Source organism: Macrobrachium rosenbergii, chromosome 36 (genome assembly GCF_040412425.1).
Source record: "Macrobrachium rosenbergii isolate ZJJX-2024 chromosome 36, ASM4041242v1, whole genome shotgun sequence".
Classification (NCBI taxonomy): Eukaryota; Metazoa; Arthropoda; class Malacostraca; order Decapoda; family Palaemonidae; genus Macrobrachium; species Macrobrachium rosenbergii.
In genome coordinates, this window is record NC_089776.1 from 17,923,590 (window position 1) to 17,948,589 (window position 25,000).

General features: G+C 36.6%; 1 protein-coding gene across 2 annotated transcripts in view; it reads right to left on the reverse strand.

Annotated features, from left to right (window-relative positions):
• The window catches only part of Pat1 (Protein interacting with APP tail-1), a 362,655-nt gene that overhangs the window by 307,004 nt on the left and 30,651 nt on the right, over positions 1-25,000 (reverse strand). For both annotated transcript variants that reach the window (XM_067080970.1, XM_067080971.1), the window contains one exon: positions 19,998-20,090. The gene's annotated coding sequence lies outside the window, so the exon portion shown is untranslated. The remainder of the gene's footprint in view (positions 1-19,997; positions 20,091-25,000) is intronic.

Below are 25,000 nucleotides of genomic sequence, written 5' to 3' on the forward strand. Positions count from 1 at the left end.
GCATGAATATGACTAATATTATATGATCGACGCGTATTCAGGCAGGGCATCACTCTCCAATGGTCACAGAATTTTGCCTCCCGATTTTTATATTGCTATTCATAGTGAACATACATTCTCATGAAACTGCATATAATGCCTGCCACTTGCTTAGGAAGGCTTCAATGTAACTGAGTGTCAACTTAGGATAAAAAGAAAGAAAGAAAAAAGATATGGTGCAGTTAGGAACCTAAACTCAAGGCATAACATTAATAAAGATCTGATCTTGAAATAAGCAAATAAATATACATATACAATGGACATCGAAAGTAAAGTGTGCTTAAGCAATGGGAACTTAAAACCATGACTGGTAATCCATGGTACACGGGGTATGGCAGGGCACATCCAGGATTTGATAGCACTGATTACACGGTCGCTAACCAGCTTGAGAAGAGTGGACATAAAAACTGCATCAAAGAGTTTCCAATAGATTAAGACACAATTCAAAGGAGGGGGACGCTGAGAACGACTTACTATCCAGCAACACTACTCTGCACAATGACATACGTAAGAGTATCGGAAAAAAGATGTATGTATGTAATGTATGTATGTCATGGGAGGATACTCATCCTGTAGGGGTATACTTGGATGGCTGAGTGTGGGGCCGGAGGGCGTTAGAAGGGAATGTGGGCGCGGGCCGCGGCTTTATACCTTACCGTTGTAACACCTCAAAGAGAAGAAGGTTCTTTGAATATGTGAGGTTGCTTGCGCGTCTCCTAAAAAGTCCTTGCTATCTCATTAAGGCAGAAGCTCTTACGACGGATGAAGGAACTTTCAACAACAAAGTTTCGTTCGCTGAAGGAAAGATTTTAAAGTGAAGCTTATTTTTGCCATTTTCGATTTGATTTGGGTGTATAATTCTCCTTCTCTGCACATTTTCTTTGTTTTCGTTATAAGACTGGGAGACATGCATTCCTCCACTGAGCTTTCATTTACAAACAATGACTGCGCCTTATATTTACTTTCGAGTACAGTACCGTGCAGATATATACCATGCACAAAAGAGATTTAGAAAGAAAATATCCGTCTCTGGCTAAAATATCGTGCAAAGGCGTACATATTTTTTCATTTTTCATAGCGCATTTGAAAGTACACTTTCAGATACCAAGAGTTTTTGTTCTTGAATTCCTTGCAGCTACAGCATTTATTCTGTTACAGCGCGGTCTTCCCAAAATTTCCCAGTTTACTTTTAGCCTCGCACCATAGTTCCTCACTCCAGTAACACATTTAAGGTTCCCATTCAGCTTGACAAACAAGTTCCTAAACACAGCCTCAGACTTCAGCTGCTCACTTGAGCCTCACGCTTCAAAATCACATCGAAGTTTCAAATTCCACCTCTCCCTCAAGTTCTCAGTTCAACCTCACACTTCGGTTTCCTAGGTCAACCTTATGTCTCAATTTCCAGCTTTCCTCGTAAATATTTTGTTTTCCACCTCAGCCTTACATTTCCATATTCCGTGTCTGCCGTACGCTCCACTTATTTACCTTAGATACTTCAGTTCCCAGCATTATTTCTTTACTCATCTCTCTCTCTCTCTCTCTCTCTCTCTCTCTCTCTCTCTCTCTCTCTCTCTCTCTCTCGCAGAATTGTTTAGGCTTATAAACAAAAGGGAAAGTTAGGCCATAAATAAAATAAATGCAGTACACGAAAATAAAGGATGTTTTTCGTTTAGCACTTGCGATCTGGAGACTTTATATACAAAACGCTGATCAATGTCGGACCGATTCTTCATCAAACTTCGAAGGTTGGATCTCATGCATTATCGACTTAGTTGACGAGTAATTCTACTTTAAAGTAATCATGTGCGTAACATAAACGTATACGCATCCACATATTTACATCATATGTGCATGTGTACGCGTTGTATTTAAAAACTACAGTACTATATACAGATCGAGTATATAATCCAGAAGACTGTCACACATATTCCTGCATGGAAATCATATTTAAAAAGCACAGACACGCATATATATATTTTATATATGATATATATGTATATCTATAAATATATATTATATATATATATGTATATATATATTTATATATATATTATATATGTTACATATATACTATATATAATGTATTATATATATATATATATATATATATATATATATATATATATATATATATATATATATATATTTATATACATAATATATCAAACGACATGAGATGAGAGAGAGAGAGAGAGAGAGAGAGAGAGAGAGAGAGAGAGAGAGAGAGAGAGGGGAGCATAAGCTCTTACTTCTTACAGTCTGGCCATTCTTCGTGTTCATCTTGCGTTAAACACGAGAGAGAGCTCCTGGCATCGTAAATATTTCTGCAGCTAAACTCTCCCTGTGCTGGAGAATTAAATGGGAGTTTCCGCCAGCCCGCTGCAAGAAAATCCCTTCTTCCAGTCCAATGTTAAAAGTCGGTCACAGATGAAGGAAAAATAAAGTCGAGGTGGAACTGACTTCAAGGAGATAAGAGGCAAGTTGTGGGAGGTACGGGGATTGGGAAATCTATCACTGACGAGAACTGCGGTGAACTTGTCTTCTTGACTTTGGATGTTAATAACGATAGCTACAGACAACGAATCGAAAAGATTACATCATAAACAAGTCCAAATTACTCTAGTGTTAGTTTCCGTGTTATTTACATATCTATCTCCGACGGATAACTAAAGAAATCGGTAATCTATCCGCTGGGCACAATTAAATATTCATCTATGAATAGATATAAATACCGTGGCATTAATTATATATATGAGAAAAATAATCAACCCACAATCACGTGTGTAAAAGAAATAAATTTTGACTTACATCAGGATCGAACCCAGGTCTTCCAGTTGAGAGACAAGACCGCTGCCAACCAAGCCGCACAAGTCATAAAAGAAGTTGGAACCTAAGTACCACTATACCTAAGGCTTTACCTGTCAATTGGGTCACTGCTGAGTCGGGAAGTTGGGTAAAACACGCTGGTATGCAGGGCAGTTAGCCTGCCCAGGTAAAGCCTTAGGTACAGTGGTGCTTAGGTTCCAACTTCTTTTATGACTTGTGTGGCTTGGTTGGCAGCGGTCTTGTCGTTCAGTTGAATCGATCCTGATGTGAGTCAGATTTTATATATATATATATATATATATATATATATATATATATATATATATATATATATATATATATATATATATATATATTATTATATATCAGATGAATTCTCCACTTTGAGAGGGTCGCTCCATTAGGTTATTTCAGTCATTTGTACGTATTTTGGTATGGGGAGGCAAATACCGGGCCCTTTTTTCTTATTGACAGCGAACATCCACAGACGTTTAACTAACAGGCCCGCGATTCATTGATTAGATAAACAAGGAAACAACGAAATTCAATAGAATGAGTAGCCTATTAAGTGCTTCGCTGACGCTTAAGAAATGAAACATATATATATTATATGTATGTGTGTGTGTGTGCAGGGCATCCAGTGTTTCATTTCTTAAGCGTCTGCGAAGCACTTAATAGGCTACTCATTCTATTGAATTTCGTTGTAGAATCTACTGGTGCCTTTTACCAGACACATATGTAATTCTAATAGTCACATTGCCCTCTTAACTTCTCGAATTCTTCGCGCTTTTTTGGATATGCTTGCAACTACAAAGCCGTAAGATCCAAACGCAAGAAATTGAAGAGACTTTGATGCCCGGTCGCGGGAAACGAGCCCGCGTCACCATAACCACAAGGGCATCAAAGTCTCTTCAATTTCTTGCGTTTGGATCTTACGGCTTTGTAGTTACAAGCATATCCAAAAAAGCGCGAAGAATTCGAGAAGTTAAGAGGGCATTGTGGCTATTAGAATTACATATATTATATATATATATATATATATATATATATATATATATATATATATATATATATATATATATATATATATATATATATATATATATACACATACACACACACACACACACACATATATATATATATATATATATATATATATATATATATATATATATATATATATATATATATATATATATATATGGCCTGCATGAAACAAAGAAAGATATACAATCATTTTAAACTCAACTACCATGGTCGTCACTTTTTTCATATCTGACGACACCAAGGTATTTCATAAGTTAAAATCCTCGTAAACTTCCTCCTTCTCAAAATTAGGTGTTTACGGCCTCCAACTAAGAACCACAAAAAAAGAAAAAATTTAAATGCATCATCACATTTACACGAGATAAACAGATATCACTATGGTTTACATAATATGAAAAAGAACTTATTATGGGCCCCGAGTAACTTCGATCCAGGAATACGTAAGCGGACCCAGATTCACTGTACACAGAACGACTCCTGTTCGTCCTTCCTACCAACTATGTTTTTCTTTCTTAACCGTGTTATTTGTGTCAATGGGCATGATAGGCGTCAGACTGGGGAATGGATGAATTACGTCCTCATAAACCATGTTTTGTGTCATGGCCTTCCACCTACTTTTGTTAAAAGTCCTTTTTTTAAGGGTACTTGGAAACGTTTGTTTTCATTATAATTTCATTACTAGCTGACCAACCCGGCGCTGCCCGGGAAAAATTTGAAGAACTCAGAAAAATTTTCCTGCACCTCCTTGTGCTGACTATCCCTTTTATCCAGAAATTACTGTGCTGACTGTCCCTTTTATCCATATATTACTGTGCTGATTCTCCCATTTATCCAGGTATTACTGTGGTGACTGTCCCTTTTATCCAAATATTACTGTACTGACTATCCCATTTATCCAGATATTACTGTGGTGACTGTCCCATTTATCTGAAGAGTACTGTGATGACTGTCCATTTTATCCAGGTATGACTGTAATGACTGCCCAATTTATCCAGGAATTACTGTACTGCCTGGCCCTTTTATCCAGGTATTACGGTAATGACTGTCCCATTTATCCAGTTATTACTGTGGTGACTGTCCCATTTATCAAGGTATTACTCTACTGACTTTCACTTTTGTCCAGATATTACTCCACTGACCTTCCCATTTATCCAAGTATTACTGTGCTGACTGTCCCTTTTATCCAAGTATTACTATGCTGACTGTCCTTTTGTCCAAGTATTACTGTGGTGAATGTCCCATTTTTCTAAGTATTACTGTGCTGAGTGTCCTTTTATCCAGGTATTACTGCAGTGACTGTCCCATTTATCCAAGTATTACTGTGCTGACTCCTTTTATCGAGGCATTACTGTGGTGACTGTCCCATTTGTCCAAGCATTACTGTGCTGACTGTCCTTTTGTCCAGGTATTACTGTGCTGACTGTCCTTTCATCCAGGTATTACTGTGGTGACTGTCCTATTTATCCAAGTATTACTGTGCTGACTGTCCCTTTTATCCAGCTATTACTGTCTTGAATGTCCCATTTATCCATGTATTACTGTACTAATCTCCCATTCATCCAGGTATTACTGTGGTTACTGTCCCTTAAATTACCCAGGTATTACTGTGGTGACTGTCCCTTTTATCCAGACATTACTGTAGTGGCTGTCCCTTTTATCCAGGCATTGGTGACTGTCCCATTTATCCAAATATTACTGTACTGTCTGTCCCTTTTATCCAGGTATTGCTGTGATGACTGTCCCTTTTATCCAGGTATTACTGTGCTGACTGTCCCTTTTATCCAGACATTAGTGCAGTGACTGTCCCCAAGGCATTACTGTGGTGACTGTCCCATTTATCCAAATATTACTGTGTTGACTGTCCATTTTATTCCAGACATTACTGTGGTGACTGTCCCCAAGGTATTAATGTGGTGACTGTCCCATCTCTCCAGGCATTATTGTTCTGTCTGTCCCTTTTATCCAGGTATTACTGTGCTGACTGTCCCTTTTACCCAGATATTACCGTGGTGACTCTATTTATCCAGATATTACTGTGGTGACTGTCCCTTTTATCCAGATATTACCGTGGTGACTGTCTATTTTATCCAGATATTACTGTGGTGACTGTCCCATTTATCCAGGTATTACTGTGCTGACTGTCCCTTTTATCCAGGTGGTATTACTGTGGTGACTGTCCCATTTATCCAGGTATTACTGTACTGTCTTTCCCTTTTATACAAGGATTACTGTGCTGACTGTCCCTTTTATCCAGTTATTACTGCGGTGACTGTCCATTTTATCCAGGTATTACTGTGGTGACTGTCTAAATCTTGATACAGAATTATTAATCACAGGGGAGAAAAGCATTTACAATAATATATTTCTGTGGTATCGAGTACACGAAATGAGGTATGATAAACCTGTAGAGTTTATTTACCAAATAACTTAAAAAGGGAATGGGGAAGGGGAAGGAGGTACGGGTTTAAAACCTACCCTATTATCTAAGTTGGGTCAAATTATGGCCACGTGTCAATTTTGTTTAGATCGGTCAAGCGGTTCGGATTTCTATAATACATAAATATACAAACATACAAATATACAAACATTCAATTTATACATAAGATTACTTATGAATCAAATTTTTAGTTTATTTATTGTTATACGTTCTTATATATATTCAAATAAACGTAAAGTTACTCCAGTATGTAATAAATGCACTTAATTATATATAATGAAATAAAACCTTCTATACTGACGAAGTTGCCGAGCAAGTTCATATTGTTTTGCTTTATTCCATGATTATGTATGATCCCTTTGAATAATAACTGTAAAAATCACGTACCATATATATATATATATATATATATATATATATATATATATATATATATATATATATATATATGCACACTGAAACTAAGGCCAGTAAGATGTTACGGTTTATATCTATTAGATAAACAGGAATATATATATATATATATATATATATATATATATATATATATATATATATATATATCAGTATATACTGTATACTTTATATATTATATATATATGTATGTATTTATGTATATATACGAGGTGTGTCCCAAAAGTAATGAAACTGAATTCACAAAGTATATTTTTATTGGAAATTTTTACAAAGGAACATTGTCTCCCTCAAAATAACATTCCCTAGAATTAATACAGCGGTGCCAGCGCTTTTTTCATTCTTCGTAGTAGCGCTGAAAGTCATTTTCCGAAATGCTGTCAAGACTGGTAATCACAGATCTTTTGACGTTCTCTAAATTCCTAAAATGAGACCCTTTGAGGTGAGATTTCAGTTTTGGGAAATAAAAAATGTCACGGTGGGCCAGATCAGGGCTGTAAGCTGGGTGTGGAAGCGTTGCAATGGATTTCTTGGCCAAAAATTCGTTGACACACAAGGTGGTGTGACTGACGTGGTGCATTGTCGTGGTGAAGGACCCAAGGAGTGACAATCTCAGGGCGAACCCGCAAAACTTTTTCTCAAACGTTCTAGAACTTCACGGTAAAAGGTTTGGTTAAGAGTGGTCCCTTGAGGTACAAACTCTTTGTGGATGACCCCTTTTGCATCGAAAAACACAATCAACATCGATTTCACCCGAGATTTGGTCATGCGTGCTTTCTTCGGTTTGGGGTGATGCTGGAGTGTGCCATTCACAATTGGCGTTTTGTTTCGGGATCGTAATCGAACACCCATGATTCGTTGCCACTAATCACTCTATTTAACATGTTTGGTTCAGAAGACAAACGAATGACATTTTCTTGACAAATGGAAAGATGAGTTTCTTTCTGTTCCTCAGTCAAGTTCTTGAGCACAAGTTTGGCACAAATCTTCCTCTTGTTCAAATCCTCGGTAACAATTCAATGGACGACTGTTTTAGGTATTCCTCGGTAACAATTCGATGGACGACTGTTTGAGGTATTCCTACTCCATCAGCAATGAGTGTGATGTTCATTCGCCTGTCAGTGACCAGGACAGCCTTCACACGGGCAACATTTTCATCTATTCTTGATGATGAAGGGCGCCCAGACTTTTTCGCGGCCGTCCTTGAAGGCCTTATGCCATCTGTAGACTTGTCCTTGACAGTGCATGTTCTCCATATGCAGAATTAATTATTTCAACCGTTTCTGAAAAGGATTTCCCAAGTAAAGCATAAAATTTGAAAGTACAACGTTGTTCGATAGATGGCTGCATTTCGGATTGAAACGAGACTGCTAGACACAGCAGCACTTCTTAGCACACCTACATCTTCTAACTGCTCGTATTCAACTGACAGTGGTTACAAACTTACAGTGTCTCCTCCATACCCCTACCTACCCACCCGACTCCCTGATTGGGTTAGACACCACGCCCACCAACGATTAAAAAATTATTTTCATTGCTTTTGGTACACACCTAGTATGTAAGTTTTTTTTAGCATACGGCTTTTCCCCATAGAACGAGTGATCCCACAGGATGTTAACCTTCCAGTATTTATAGCCTCATATCCTTCTCTACACTGGCTGCGACTAACCACAGCTGGCTAACCACTTGCTACCTAATTCCTTGCTCAAGGTATAGCCTCATATCCTTCTCTACACTGGCTGCGACTAACCACAGCTGGCTAACCACTTGCTACCTAATTCCTTGCTCAAGTTATAGCCTCAAATCCTTCTCTACACTGGCTGCGACTAACCACAGCTGGCTAACCACTTGCTACCTAATTCCTTGCTCAAGTTATAGTCTCAAATCCTTCTCTACACTGGCTGCGACTAACCACTTGCTACCTAATTCCTTACTCAAGTCAATATGGGAACAGTTGGTTTTCCTTCAACAGACCCATTCCCGTGCATCGATCTTAGGTCTCTCGCTGGTGAGGAGAGGTCGTCAACCGTTGATCTACGAATACAGAACAACAGGGTGAAGCTCAGTATCAAGAACTTTTATTTCACGTTTATTTAAGCAACGGAGTGATACTACGTGGAAGCGTTTGATAGTAAGCTTCTGCCTATCATTTGTTTGTGGCATTCGCTTATATCGAAACCATGTGAACTTGTTGAGATTTTTCCTGCATGTCTGTGCGTGTATGAACGGGTTTTGCACTGAATTTAGTTGATACGCGCTGCACTTCTTGTCGTAAAAACCTTGAACACTATCACTTTAAGTTAAAAGGTTAGCTGAAATTCGACGTTAATACTCTTGGAGAGAGAGAGAGAGAGAGAGAGAGAGAGAGAGAGAGAGAGAGAGAGAGAGAGAGAGAGAGAGAGACTTTGATTTTATGACGGACCTCTTTATAAATGGCTTTACAAGCTGCCAAAGGATTCAGTCAAATTGCCAATTTCGTCTCTCGGCCAATCACTTCCCCGACGAGGATTTCCGGGGGGACGGAATTGAAGATGGACAACATGACAGGCGATACCTGTCATTGATCAAGGGTCGTCTCCCCCCCCACACAAGAGTCTCGCATCTTAATCCGAGATGCAGCCCGCAATTGCCAACGATGACAATGACCACGGATACGTCGTCCGGATGATTTCCCTGACGTGATAAGGAAAACATATGTTGTTTTCTATAATGATTTTTGTCTGAGAGCCCGTTCTTCATAATTCAAGGACAAGGCAGTGTATCGGTATCTTCAGCGTCTTTGATAATGCTTTGGTATAAGGGTTCATTTTAATTAGTGATGTTTTCGAATACGAGCTATTTTGATTAATTTGGTGATAATGCAATGCATGAATATTTCGTCTTATTAAGGATTTCTTTTGTATGAGAACCGCTTCTGAGGAATTCACCGACAAATAAATTAATAAACAGGTACAACAACTTACAAGAAATAAGTAGAGCATGAACACCAAGGTATTACTACCACGCGAGGTAAATAATACAAGTGCAGTTTAATTTTGTTCTTGGTTCGGAGCAAATATAATGAATACGAAGAAGAATGAATGAATAAGATACGCAGTTAGAACACCACTCTCTCCATCACAGCTCCAGGGTTTATGGAACGTAAGAGCTAAACTGCAATAAGGGCGATTTTCCTAGTGCAGAATGATTGTCCTTGCAGGATTTCATTCTGTGCATAAAAAACTTTTCTACGCTGTCGGCAATGATCACCAAGATACAAAAATTGGAATTTCTACGATGTCGGCAATGAGCACCAAGTTGCCATGGCTATACAAAAATTGGAATTTCTACGATGTCGGCAATGATCACCAAGTTGCCATGGCTATACAAAAATTGGAATTTCTACGATGTCGGCAATGATCACCAAGTTGCCATGGCTATACAAAAACTGGAATTTCTACGATGTCGGCAATGATCACCAAGTTGCCATGGCTATACAAAAACTGGAATTTCTACGATGTCGGCAATGATCACCAAGTTGCCATGGCTATACAAAAATTGGAATTTCTACGATGTCGGCAATGATCACCAAGTTGCCATGGCTATACAAAAATTGGAATTTCTACGATGTCGGCAATGATCACCAAGTTGCCATGGCTATACAAAACTGGAATTTCTAATGTCGGCAATGATCACCAAGTTGCCATGGCTATACAAAAACTGGAATTTCTACGATGTCGGCAATGATCACCATTGCCATGGCTATACAAAAACTGGAATTTCTACGATGTCGGCAATGATCACCAAGCCATGGCTATACAAAAATTGGAATTTCTACGATGTCGGCAATGATCACCAAGTTGCCATGGCTATACAAAAACTGGAATTTCTGCGATGTCGGCAATGATCACCAAGTTGCCATGGCTATACAAAAACTGGAATTAAAGTGACTTAATAATAAAGTTGACAGATTATCTAGGTTTAATGCATTAAAGCTTCTTGAAGATGAACATAGAGTGTTTTGTAACAAAATGCCCAAATGGATTCGCAGTTCCAGAACCCATACCTGAGGAGATGCAGGAAATCAATAAAGACTGGACTAACATTAGGCATGTGTATGTATATATATATCAATCTATATATATAAATATATATATATATATATATATAGATATATATATATATATATATATATATATATATATATATATATATATATATATATATATATATATATATATATATATATATATATATATATATATATATATATATATATATATATATATATCAATCAATGGTACAAAAAGAAGTACTGGGATATCCTTGCAGACCTTACACTCTACAGACCTTACAGTTCGTTCGGGTTGCCCCAGGTCCCTCAGTGTGAGGCACCTCTGATGTCGATCTGATGTCGACCAGAGAATTGCTAATGCATCTTCCGGTATATTTTGCATCTTCCAATCTTGAATGGTCTGGCAAAAAGTGCATGTACAAGAAACTCAAAGATGAAATGAAGAGCACAAATAGACCATATAAAGTACTGAACTCTAAATACAGAAACTGAACGAACCACAAGAGAGATAAGGTAGAACATTTGGAAAAACAGATTAATGATGTAGACAAAGCCATGTTGGTTGTCAGGGAATGCGATGGTATCATGGTATCACCAAAAAGTAGTTATTAAATACCGATGGGTGAAAAGAAGAGGAAAAAACTTGTCAAAAGTGGGGATGGGTTACTGTCAACATTGAAAGAAGTAGAAAGACAATGCTTGGAGGAATATTTTCGTGAGGTTATGGATAAGATATAAGGGAGGTGATTTGACTAATAAGCCAGAAACTGAAAAGACTTGAATGTAATAAGGCTTTTGAAGTCGAATCAGCAATAAGAAAACGAGCTTTGGAGATGGAAACCACCGAACTATGAAGCAATCACTGCAGAGATGATTTTATCTGAAAATGAAATGACATCTCGTATAAGAACTAAAATGTCTGGCAGAATATTGAATAAGGAGACGAAGCCCGATGATTCGGAATTACAAATATGATCGAGTTAATGCAGTAACTAAAAAGGCATTAAACTTACATCGACTGTGATGAGAATATTCGATGCTCATTCTTAACAGCCTAAAGAAAGAAACTGATAAAATGCTTACAGATGAACATGCTGGTTTTAGAAGGGGCAAAAATTGCACAGACCAAATATTTGTACCATGACATATTTTGCAGCTGTGTATGGCATTTAAACATCCCCTGTTATAGCTTTTGTTGTTGATTACAAGACTTCCGATGTCGACAGTCCAATATCATAGGTCTTCAGCAATATGGCATTCCCGTGAAATATGTAAAGGCGACTGGAATTATCCAAGGACAAAGTAGATGCGAAGTTAATGTTAATGGGGTCTTGTCAAGTGAATGCGCAGTAAATAGTGGGGTGCTACAAGTAAAGCTATGTTACCTCGGCCGTTGGCCCTTTCTATGGATTTTGTACAGAATATGTGGTTAGACTGAACTAATCTTAAAGAATTAGAATAGCCAGATGATGAAGTTTTAATCAGCAAAATACCACAAAGTTTACAACGCTCACCTCAAAATCAGCCTAAGAAAAGCAGAAATAATGAGAACAAGCTATATACATAAACGGATGTGCTACTGGGCCATACCATTCAAAACTATGTTTATAGTTCCTCTGACCTCCCAGCTTATAGTCAAAAAGCTCTTGTCTCACCCCAACCGAATCCTGACAAGATCAGGAGTTTTCTCATCCTCCTTTTGTTTACCCCACTTCCTAATTACAGCATTAACGAGGTGTGCCTGTCACTTATTTCGGGGCTAACCCAAGCCATTTCCATAGTTCTTGTTTCCACCGGACGGCTGGTCTAGGTAACAGCCCTGGGATGCCCAGCAAACCGGCACTGGAATGGAAAGTATCCCGAACCTGCATTTCTCTTCGTAATGAGTCATACTTTCTGGAAAAAGTATGAATTAGACTTTCTTATGTCAGTAAGTGTGAATAACGGGGTTTGTTTTCCTTTGGAGAGAATGTGGATGCACATTTATTCCTTAGAATGAAGATTTTGAGTTCAACATTGTATTATGCCAAATAGAGCAGAGCGGCTTCAATTTTTCGATGATATAATGTGGAACATTACATGTCAAATCAGAAAACCTCCCTTTGGAGACATTTTCCGGTATAATAGTTTTGCAGATATTTCCTACATATTTATCCTTGTATAAACTATTGCTGATCGACGTTTTTCTTAAATGCATAATGACACGTAAGAACAACTCAAACAAAAGAGCAACCAGAGTTACAACATTCCGTCTTTATCTGGACGCCACAGATGAAAGATACGACAGGTATCGGGACCACTTTCCTTCGTCTACAATTATTTCTAGGCTCTTAGTAGGTGCACAGAAAATATCTTTCATTCAAGGAGGAGAGACTATTCAGAACTTGGTTATTCGATCCTATTTCAAGAATAAACGAACCTCCGACTTTTATTTCGGGCACGGTGACGCCGACCCAATTAGGTCTCCATTCTGAAGTGCCAACTACACCACAGATTATTTCTTATATGGAGACGAGTTTACTCAAGCTATTGCCGCTCAAATTCCAGAGAGAAATATCAACAAAACGTATTTTCAATATAAATGAATTAAAAGGAATTCTGTCGATGAAAAGTGAACACATGCAAGTTATCCTCTCGTGAAACTCAAATGTCCCTCACAAATTTGAATTCAAGGTCAGGTATGCTGAAATGAACGACATTCCTTTCAGCGCGATAAATATCAAACAATTCCTATGCTGGCGATGTTCAAGCCTTCAAAAACTTTTTCTTAAATGAGTTTGGGATTTATTTCAGCATTCGTGGGAGCGTGGCTGACAGAAGACTGAATATAAGATTCAGAAGACTAAAAATAAGATTGAAGATGAAGACCGATGTCAAAATGCTCTGAAGGATGACATTGTTCGGGTAACAGCGTTAAAAGTGAAAAATGGTGAAAGGAAATATGCCCATGTAACATTTAATAGAGATACCATATAAAAGGAGCCAAAAAAAAAAAAAAAAAAAAATATATATATATATATATATATATATATATATATATATATATATATATATATATATATATATATATATATATATATATATATATATATATATATATATATATATATATATATATATATATATATATATATAAGTATAATGTATGTATATACATATAATAATATATGTGTATATATACACACACACACACACATATATATATACCCTATATAGTATATATATATATATATATATATATATATATATATATACGATGGATGGAATGGTATGATAGTCATGAAGTACTATATATCATTGTGAAATCTTCCCACATTTCAGTTCGCCATACAAAAAATAAATTTATGGTGTTCCCTTCACATGACTGGTTAATCATTCAACATTCCAATTATTACCAGTGAAGCTCATGGGTTTGCAATTAAATTCCCTTGCATTTTCAGTCCTTTTCTCCATTTTTCATATGTATTTTTTCTAGATTAAAAAGATTTTCCAGCAAGAAAAAAATACAGCTTGGCAGAAGTCCCACGGCAAAACTCTTTTCATTAATACTAAACAACTTTCAACATTTATCTGAAAAATGCCAAAAAGACGTCAGCTTGTCAAGGAAGCTTCAGCAGAATAGATTATCTTCAGGGGAAGAGAAATGAAGATCAAAGAAAGTCTAACCTCATTATTTTTTTTTGCATTATTATTAGTAATAAGACACTCATATGCATAAGGAGCGTACCATGAGGTATAAGCCTGCTAAGGAAGCGAATTTGCCACTGAACAAAACGCTCTCATTGAAGATAAAAACAGAGGCAGGATGAGGGTAGTAAATTACAAGAAATGTAAGCAAATTAGCAATTAAGTTCGTGAACAAAGCTCTGATACTAAATTGACTCAGAGCAAAAAAGTTAAGTATACTTTTAGTTTAACCAGACCACTGAGCTGATTAACAGCTCTCCTAGGGCTGGCCTGAAGGATTAGACTTATTCTACGTGACTAAGAACCAACTGGTTACCTAGCATCGGGACCTACAGCTTATTGTGCAATCCGAACCACATTATACCGAGAAATGAATTTCTATCACCAGAAATAAATTCCTCTAATTCTTCATTGGCCGGCCGGAGACTCGAACTCGGGCCCAGCAGAGTGCTAGCCGAGAACTCTACCGACTCGTCCAACGATGAACCAGCTCAGGTAACAATGCCGAGAGGTTCAAAGTAGCACCAACCCTCATCGACATGCTTAACACCGCGAGGAAGACTATTCCACAGTATGCCGGGAATGGAAACTTTTGAAAATATTAGACTTTCTTCCGGTTACTGTGGGCTGAAATTATTCCATACGAAAACATCAGGAGCACCCTCTAAAAATACAGGTTCTGTGGAACTAAGACATTTTCTGACTTGAATTCCTGCGGGATGATATGCAAACAAGTAAAACGAAGAAATTTACCTTGAAGGAGTAACAGAAACAACGCTGATGATAAAAAATTTTTAAAAACATAAAAACGTGATAAAACAACATTAATGAGAACAGAAATGATAACAAATCCCTTGACAACAACAACAGAGCTATCAACTATTCATTTGATAATCTAAAATTCATGTTTTCCAAAATGCAGTCCCGTAAATCCACGACCTAAATATGAATTTATGAATCAGTCCAGTGGAACTCGCAGTGATATTTTCTTGTCCATTTTACAGACATTTACGCAGAGTCAGCCACATAATTCTATGTTTTCGGCTCCTCTTTTGGGTTTATTGAGATTTTAATCACGTAAGGGGCAACTATGACCTCCTCATTCTACTCCAATATTTTATACTGTCTTTCAGACAGGCAGGGTCGGCCAGTACAAGCCTCGTCCCTCAAAGAAATGTGTGTATTCATTTCTCATAAGTGGTGAAATCTTTTTAAGCAGCAGTTCAGAGAACAGGCAGGACGAATAATTCAGGATTTACTGAAAGAAGTATAGAGGATTATAGTCTGGAGACGAATGACAGGAAGGGCGGTCAAACCAGTTCCGGACTTCCTTACAATACACACACACACATATATATATATATATATATATATATATATATATATATATATATATATATATATATATATATATATATATATGTATATGAACTTGTTGGCCCTCTCCGCGCGCTGGAACCCCTGCCCTCCCGATCCCCTACCTATCCTGTCCCCACCTTGGGTGGACAAACAGGTTTGCAGGAGGAGGGTGAATGTCTACCATCCCGTTCCCCTACCTACCCCGTCCCCACCCGGAGCGGCTAAACCAGTTTGCAGGGGGTGGGTGGTTGTGTCATGTCTCCCTTCCTGTCACCCGGGGAAGGACAAACAAGATCAGATCCACTTGATTTTATTATTATTATATATATATATATATATATATATATATATATATATATATATATATATATATATATATATATATATACATACTGTACATATACACTTTGTAAAATGTTTGAGGACTGAAGTCTTGAATAGATAAACTGCTATATTTACTCATTGCCATGCCAGCAGCTGTTTCATGTATTAACTCCTGGCATTCTTCAAGCTGTACTTGATTTAATATGGAATGACATTCCGACATTCCAGTGCATAGGAAAGTAAATGAAAAAATGACTGGAAGCCAAGACTCCAAAATGAAAATTTAACAGAAATTTCACAGTTGAAAAAACTGATGTTTTAGGAATTTCACAGCCCATGATGCTTCTCAATGAATTTCCTTGCTCCAGAGAGAGCATCTGCAGTCTTCAGGTAATCTGAGTCCAGCAGAATTTATACTCACAGGCTTCCTTGCCTTCTCCAAATTGAAATCTGCAAACTGTTCTCGCCCAAGACTCCCTGGATCCTCAATGGGCGACAATGTGCTCCATCACGAGAGCGGCCATCAGTGTCCAACCTAGCTCATGTTGAGAGGCGTCTCCCTTCCAATTCTTGTTTAGTACGTAGGACGAAGGTTGCTACCTTCCATCACCGACTATGATTCACTAGTCTAATCACAACCATGTATCTAATTTCCAATTTACGTTGAAAAGAAAGTTATGACACTGTGATCGGTAGCATTCTGACTTGCAAAGTGAGCGGATCCAGTTTCAGTCACGGTGTGAGAACGGGCATATGGGGATGCTCCTTGAAAAAACCATTGTTACGATTTTGATGCTGTGGTAGCCCACAAAAAAGTTGGAAAAAAGCTTCGGGTATTAACCCTACCTTCAAACAACTGCCGAAAACTGGAAGGAGAAAAAGCATATGGCGAATCAGATTGGCCAAAGCTTACTGCAACCTTCGACGTCACAGTCTGGCTCCTATCTCTGGTTAATCCTTAGTTATGATTTCTCTTTGTTCGATACGCTCCTCTCTATGCCGTAAATTGTTTAAATACTGCCTTCTCTTACGTGTTTGCTTTGCTGGCTGCTCTGAATGCAAAAGCTCGTGCCAGCACATGGGCGGCTCAATCTAATACAAACACAACACTCTGGTTCATACCGCTGAAGATAAGACCTACCGTCTACAGACTTTTGGGTTAAGAAAAAAAAAAAAAACTTAAAATGATTTGACCTTTAACTTTTCAAATCCTGAAAAAGATGGACTTAAAATAGACTACTATGAAAATAAATGACAACCTACTAATATATCTACATTTTTAATATATATATATATATATATATATATATATATATATATATATATATATATATATATATATATATATATATATATATATATATATACACTGTCCTCTCTTAGTCTTTCGTTTTCTGTTTAGTTTTAACATTGCCACTGAATAGGTTGGTCCATATCTTCTTACTTTTTTATATATATATATATTTTTTTTATATTGTATATTTTTTAGAGAGATTTTGTTTGTTTTTTACGTTGTCCTTTTAATTGTCCCTTCTATTTTTAATTTTTTTATTTGTAACCAATTGTGCTTTTTAAATTTAAATTTATACCCTTTTTGTAATTTATGTTATTTATTTTATACAGCCCTCGAAAATGTAATGAAGCCATTACGAAACGTCGGGAATAAATTGACCCTTTTTAGCAAGTCTTTATGTCCGCCTCCCCATTGATATATATATATATATATATATATATATATATATATATATATATATATATACATATACATATATACACACTGTGTATGTGCGTGTGTGTGTGTGAGCACGCGTGTGATTCACATTCATTCTAATCAGCTCTACTCGATAAATTTAATTAAATATAGAACCACGCTCACTATTAATTTCAGATATGTAAATTCAATTTCTGCACGGATGTAACAAATCCCAAATATCTTGCAGCCAGACTAGAAAAGGCAGAAGTGAACAAGAGCGAGGATATTAATTTCATTTGAAGTTGACAGAAGTTTTACTGCAGAGCCTCGGTGAAGCGTTGTAGATTCCGCAATGAAAAATGTGGGAATATTCCGATGGGTGAATATCCCTCGGCGAATCAGACCTCTGCATACAGCGTATGAAGGAACATTTAAGTCCCGCTGACTGACGTCAGGAATTCGGGGATTCCCACCATCTGGGACAAGATTTCATCTTGTCATCCCCGTCAGTCTGCGCTCTCGCTCTCTCTCTCTCTCTCTCTCTCTCCACTCATATGCACAGACACATGCATTGCAGCTTCGTCACTTCCTCAGCAGTCAAGAGCAAGCTGAACAGGAACGACTTACGATGTATTAATGTTATAATAATTTAAGTAAAACGCCATATGTATATATATGTATATATATATATATATATATATATATACATATCCATATGTATAAGTATATATACAAATATATAAATACACATATATATATCTATATATGTGTTTCTGGCCCAAATATCGTTTGATATGGAATTTACCATAGCCTGGGAATAATATGCGCTCAAGAGGAATTAGCGCTGCAAAGACATAGTGAATTCGATATTATATACGATATTTACGGCGTAGTTTTCGTGAGTATTAGAAAGTCACGCCTGCATAAGCGACGAAAATCCAGAATTAGCCAAATGATACAAACATACCAGTCAGGTATCATGGTGGAAGAAGACTGATATAGGGTTGAAATCCTGAATTCGACAGGAATTTGTACAGCATAGTCGATATCAGCTTATATCTCTCTTGATAGCTGGGGGGATTATCAATTATAATTCTCCCAGGATGTAAGTTACTCCCAACGTACAGTAAACTCAGTTTTAAAGGAAAATTTTGGCTTAGTTTTCGTGAATATAAAATACAAAACACATATACGCGTGCATATGCACATAATATTTAAATATATATATATATATATATATATATATATATATATATATATATATATATATATATATATATATATATATGTGTGTGTACGTATTTATGCTTATATGAATACACACACATAAATATATAAAATATATATATATATATATATATATATATATATATATATATATATATATATATATATATATATATATATATATATATATATATATATATATATATATATATATATATATATATATATAACACCAAAGAAATTCGTAAAAACATATTTCAAGGACATTTTCCTGTAAGGTGCAAAAATGAGAAAAAACAAAAGCGTCTTGACTCCAGCATGAATTGTTTTTTCAAATATTATAAACGCATGACTGAACACAGTACTTCCTGTTCCTTAATGTCGCTTTCTAATATCTTAATGCCGTCTGAAAATGTTCTTGCCTGATGCGAGAAGGAAGTAATGCAACCAGCCTCAAATAACAATGAACATAAAAGCGCGCGCGCGCACACACACACACACACACATATATATGTACATATATATATTTTTGTATATATTCAAATATGGTTATATATATACTGTATACTGTGTATATATATATATATATTCATGTATATACACACATATATATATATAAATTTATATATATATATATATATATATATATATATATATATATATATATATATATATATATATATATATATATATATATATATATATAAACCTTGGAGGGAGCAGCAATATAAAATGCTGGTCCACCATCTGTTCCCAGTAAGTTTGTTTGGACGCTGGGTCTATTCCCTCTTTTAACCACTGATGTGATCATTACAGCCGTCTAGCTACCAAGTACCTAGATCCCTTCATTGGTCAACAGAAAATGATTTTTAACGTTGCGTACTCACCGCCCGACCTGGTCCAGGAGTCAAAACTTGGTCCTCTTCCGTGATAGATGAGAATACTGCCGATCACACCTTTCACTTGTAAGCCCTCCAGATCTGAAATCAAGTTGTATGTTATAAATTTTCACACTGTATTAGCAAGCAATAAGCGGGCGGTGATGAACTTCACTTGCAAGTGTTCAATACATTTCTCTTAGAATGATCATTTCTTGATCACATCTCTCCATCAGGGTTTCTTCGCTCCTAACAAAATTCATTCAATTGATAAAAAAACTAAAAAAACGAACTTCGAAAAAAAATCTAAATTTTATCCCAAATCGTGATGAGTGCATACGTGAGAGAGAGAGAGAGAGAGAGAGAGAGAGAGAGAGAGAGAGAGAGAGAGAGAGAGAGAGAGATCCATGTCCTAACAAGTTTATGTAAGTGTGAATGAAAGAGAACGATGAACCTTGTATAAAACTCCTAACAAGAGAGAGAGAGAGAGAGAGAGATCCATGTCCCAACAAGTTTATGTAAGTGTGAATGAAAGAGAACGATGAACCTTGTATAAAACCCTTAACAAGAGAGAGAGAGAGAGAGAGAGAGAGAGAGAGAGAAGCTGTCTAGTCAATAATGCGATGAATAAATACTGAATATTCAGTACCTCACTTTACAATACGCAACTGAAATGGCAGACAGCAACTGAGCCACGTAGAATGACACAGCGTTAAAAGAAAGGATAAAAAAAAAAAAAAAAGGCAGCGATAAAAGCTGGCCTCGGGATTTATGGGGAAGTTGAGCTGCAAAGGATTCTTCTTCTTCTGCCGGAAAGGACGAGAGAAAGGATCTCAGTTTCGTCACTTGTCTGGAGGAGACGTTTGGGACTGTTTCTGAATTTCTTCAGTGCGGACGGCCTTTGATCACTGATGTGACTGTCATTAATATTAAAGTTTTTTCGTAAGCAACTTGGACAAGGAGATACGTATGTCAGGTGAAGGGCACAAATATAATTGTTCATAATTACTAACAATATGCATCGTGTCACATGCAATAAACAAGCCGAAAATGCCAATAACATATTAAGGCAAGCTTGTAAACAACGGAATGTCTATATGTGACAGTACAACAGGGTCAAGAGGTGTGGTAAAACAGAAATAAATCTTAACTGATGTGCACATAAAAACACCAAACTTTGTTTTTCTTCGTCCATATTTTGGCAATCATGTAACGTTTTATTAGTGGTAGATAATTTTGGGTTTGTTGTATCGAAAGATTCTATTCAATCGATTTATTTTGTAATTGCCAATGCAACTACTAAACACTAAAGGTATACATCATTGTCATTTTGGAAATTATTCTTAGGTAATCCTTTATTCAAGATACTTACACGCAATGTAGGAAATCTAAACTTAATTCACAAAAAGTAAAAACCCTGAGTCAAATGACTTTTAGAAGCAAGAACTAAATGCCGAACTACGTCTTGTCTATGGAAAATTGAGAAAACTCACGTACTGTTTAGGTGAAATTCAAAGACAACTCACATATGTTAAAAGAAAATAGGACAGGAACTCAATGCTTGAAGGAAAATCTGAGATAAAAATACATGATGTAAAGATCTCAAAGTCAATTCATGAGTCGCCTGCAATTCAAATCATATGTTGTGGCTAACTCATGTGTTTTGAGGCAAAAAAGGAAGCCAACACACGTGCGAGGAAAACCTGAAGTTCAGCTCGAGTGCCATAAGGAAAACGGGAAAGTAAAGTCACAGCTTCTGAGGCAAATCTGAGCGTCCACTCACCTTGTGAGAAGATAATCTAAGAGCCAACTTACGTCTTATGTGAAATATTAGAAAGTTCACTTGTGCAGTGTGAGGAAAATCTGAAAGCCACTTAAAATGTGAGAAAATCTGAATGTCAACTCATGTGTTTTGAGGAAAATTTGAAAGTTAGGTCCTGTGTTGCATTTAAAATCTGGAAGACAGCTCACGTGCTGTGATTAAAATCTGAATAGACTAAGTGTTGTAAGGAAAATCTGAGCGTCAACTCCTTTGTTGTGAAGACAACTAGTCACTAGCGTTGTGGGCAAAATCTGAAAGTCAACTAAATGCTCTGATGGAAATGCGAAAATAAACAAACTCATGTTGTGAGGAAAATCTGAAAGTAAACTCACTTGCTCTGAAGATAATCTGGAAGATTGTAATGTGTGGAATATCTAAGAGTCAACTCATGTGTTTTAAGGAAAATCTGAAAGTTAAATTATATGCTGTAATGAAAATCTGAGTCATCTTTCGTGTTGCGTGAAAAATCTGGATATCCACTCAGGTTTTATGAGGAAAATCTTAAAATCTACTTGTATTAGAGAAGAATCTGAGGGTCAACTTAATACTCTAACGATAATCTGAAAATGAACTCATTGGTAGTGAGGAACAAAAGTCTGTCAACTATTGTAAGGAAAATCTGAAAGTCAGTCAGGTGTGGAGGGCAAAATCTGGAAGCCAGTCAGGTGTCGTGTGCAAAATCTCGAAGTCAACTCATGTATTGAGGATCATCTGGAAATCAACTTGTAAGGAAATTCTAAGAATCAACTCACTTTTTGTGAGATCAGTTTGAAAGCCGGCTCACGTGTTGTGTGGAAAATCTGGAAGTAAGCTTATATGCTGTGAAGGAAATCTGAAAGTCATCTCAGGTGTTTTAATGGAATTCTGAAAATCAGCTCATGTATTGTTTCGAAAATCTGGAAGCCAAATCACATTTTTAAGGATAATCTAAAAATAAACTCACATGTTGTAATAAAATCAGAAAGTCAGCTCATGCGTTGTGAGGAAAATCTGAAAGTAAACTCACTCATTTTAAGGAAAAAAATCTTAAAGTAAACTCAGGCATTATTAAGAAACTCTGAAAATCATCTCAGGCATTTTAAGGGAATTCAGAAAATCAAGTCAGGCATTTTTGTGAGTCTGAACGTCAACCCAGGCATTTTAAGCAAAATCTAAAAATCAACTCAAGTATTTTAAGGATAATCTGAAAATAAACTCAGGTATTTTTATGAAAATTGGAAATATATTCATGCCTTTTTAGGAAAATCTGGAAATCAGCTCGGGAATTTGAATGGAAATATGAAAATTAATTCAAGCATTTAAAGGAAAATCTCAAAAAAACTTAGGCATTTAAAGGGAAATCTTAAGAACAAATCTAACTTAAGCATTTTTACGTAAATCTGAACATCAGCCAAGTCATTTTTAGGAACACTGTAAATCGACTAGGCATTCAAAGAAAAATCTGAAAATCAACTCAGGCATTTTTATGAAAATCTTAAAGTCAACTCATACATTTTAAGAATATCAGACAATCAACTCCTGCATTTCAGGAAAATCTGAAAATCAACCAAGGCATTTTTTATGAAAATTGGAAAATCAAATAAAGCATTTTCAGGAAATGTGAAAATCAACTCAGGGAGAATCTGAGAGCAAATCACGTGTCACAAGGAAAACAAAGAATAAATCGCTCATTTACAGTAGATACTTTGTCAGAAAGCTCAATTATGCATATTGCAGTCTACAGTATATAGCCAGATGCAGTGTGAGGAATTGAATAAAATGGACAACTCTTAAGTTACAGCGAATGGTAATTGGGAGGTCATGATGGAGGAAAGATGGAAATAAAAACGAAAATGACGAATAAAAAGCAATTTCTTGAAATATATTACTGGCTGATCAAGAAACAGCCTGTGCTGGCACCAGTCAGGTATAATCAACAACATTACAAAAGGAAAACAACTACAGTACAGCATCAGAGGAAAATCATTCATGGAAAAAAACAAGAAAATTCGTAAACATTGTGTTCTCGCAGGTAACATGAAACGGGGGGAAAAGTAGACACGCCTGTAGCCGCAAGACAAAAAAGAATTCAATAACAGTTAAATGGTCAACTCCAGGAAAAGGAATGCACTAGAGCGTGGTCGTCACATTCCTCGAAAAAGTCTTCCTGCCACTTATTTAAACTCGACTATGAATACCCGACTCCTAGTTCATGGCTCCCTTACCTCCCTCCCCCTTCCCTACAAAAAATATTCTTTCAAATATTAATTTAGATGAATAATTGTAATTGTCAAGTCTTGCGTTACAAGAGACAGAAATATCCGGTAAATGTTTTTAACAAGATTAGCAAATAGAGGGAAAAGTAAAAAAGACAATACTTTTGAGTTTGAGGTAGTACAGACAGCGAAAAACCTTTTTTGAGACTCTTTCTAACGTTTGTGTGTGATTTAACTGTCCTTGAAAAGGTTTTTGTTCTCGTACCTAGGGAGGCATTCTGTTCTTGATAAAATAATGTCAAAGGCTTTTCGTCCATTAATAATCACTCTCTTACTTTCAGCTCGCAGTTTATTTTAGCTATATATCAAATGGTGACGCCCTCTGTTTCTTTTGCTATTACATTAGGCATTGCTCTCAATAAGTTCTTGACTGCCTGCAGCTTCCACTCTTTGGCTCTGCAGGATTTTAATTCTGCGAGTGGACTTCATAAACACAAGAGTCAACCAGTCTTATAAAACTTCAGTACTATTTACTTCCAAAATGGAATTCTCTGCTTTCATCAGGATTCCCAGGTTCATTCGACCAGTCTATTCCATGTTCATTCGACCAGTCTATTCCAGGTTCATTCGACCAGTCTGTTTCAGATTCATTCGACCAGTCTATTCCAGGTTCATTCGACCATTCTATTCCAGGTTCATTCGACCAGTCTATTTCAGGTTCATTCGACCAGTCTATTCCAGGTTATTCGACCAGTCTATTCCAGATTCATTCGACCAGTCTATTCCAGGTTCATTCGACCAGTCTATTCCAGATTCATTCGACCAGTCTATTCCAGGTTCATTCGACCAGTCTATTTCAGATTCATTCGACCAGTCTATTCCAGGTTCATTCGACCAGTCTATTCCAGGTTCATTCGACCAGTCTCCTTTCGGGAGTCGATCTGTCCTAATGGTATGAAGGCAATAAAGGCATCCTTTACCCGAGGGACAGGCTT